The sequence below is a fragment of the Panulirus ornatus genome, chromosome 12 (assembly GCF_036320965.1).
Source record: "Panulirus ornatus isolate Po-2019 chromosome 12, ASM3632096v1, whole genome shotgun sequence".
Classification (NCBI taxonomy): Eukaryota; Metazoa; Arthropoda; class Malacostraca; order Decapoda; family Palinuridae; genus Panulirus; species Panulirus ornatus.
Genome location: NC_092235.1, coordinates 5,776,290 through 5,777,476, shown reverse-complemented (window position 1 = coordinate 5,777,476; position 1,187 = coordinate 5,776,290). Strand labels below are relative to the sequence as shown.

Below are 1,187 nucleotides of genomic sequence, written 5' to 3'. Positions count from 1 at the left end.
ACAAAATTGATCAAGTATAACAACATCCTCGGACAACCAACTACAAACACCAACCATAGAGTGAACCTGACTGTCATCTAACGACGACCTCTCAAAGGTAATGATCTTACCAGAATCTTCGAGAACCTTCTAGAAAACCTTGAACCCTGCAGGCAGGGAGGGAGGAATGGCCTCTGGTTGATTATATGTAAAACATTTAGATGAAATCACATCTTTTCTTATCAGGTCCCATGGTGTAAGGGTTAGCACTCTGGACTCTGGATCCAGCAATCCGAGTTCGAATCTCGGTGGGACCTCATCTTTTCAGTTTTCTTCGATACTGATAATGGCCGCATTATTCTGTACGTTATATATACATTCATATATATACATAAATTTGTAAATATAAACATATATATGGAATAATATGGTTTTATCAATAGCCAGAGACCATTCCTCCCTCCTTGCCTGCAGAGTTCATAGTTTTCTGGAAGGTTCTAGAAGATTCTGGTGAGATAATTGCCATTGAGAGGACGTTGTTATACTTCGTATATCAATGATTTCATTATTGTTGACTTTCAGATAAAGATAGATAGATATGTGCATAGTTAGATTGATAGATTGATAGAGCGATATTTAGATAGGTATATAGATAGATAAGTTTCATCAGTACTGTATCTTACGCTATCTCCTGTTGCTGGACATATGTTCAACTAGCATTGGGAAAACCTCCAGTAGACCTTAATGTAAAGCAAGATAATAACAAAACCTGCAATAAAAGAATACGATCAACTCCCCAGTGCAGAAATATTGTGACCAGAAAGTCTTCTAGCAAGATGTCAGACGCTTCCACGGGAATCACAAACATAACATCAAATATCTGAAAGTCAACAATAACAAAACTAATGATTATAATCAAACTATAACAAGATAAATGATAAACAAATGGAAAATAGTGCTCTAGATTATGCCTCTAGAAAACAAACTTTTACGAAAACTTTGAAAAGAAATACCCATCTGGCTGATACGACACAGTAAAAGAACCATCCCACAACCAACTCTAAACTGAACCTGACTGTCCCCTAACAACGTCCTCTCAATGGTATTTATCTTACCAGAATCTCGTAGAACTTTCCAAAAAATCAAGAACTCTGCAGGCAAGGAGGGAGGAATGGCCTCTGGCTGCTGATGATAACCACATTATTCTA

General features: G+C 37.2%; 1 non-coding gene across 1 annotated transcript; it reads left to right on the top strand.

Annotated features, from left to right (window-relative positions):
- The first annotated feature begins 224 nt into the window (after nt 1-224).
- Nucleotides 225-296, top strand: TRNAQ-CUG (transfer RNA glutamine (anticodon CUG)). The gene has a single exon. It is a non-coding gene; the product is annotated as a tRNA-Gln (tRNA).
- The last annotated feature ends 891 nt before the right edge of the window (nt 297-1,187 follow it).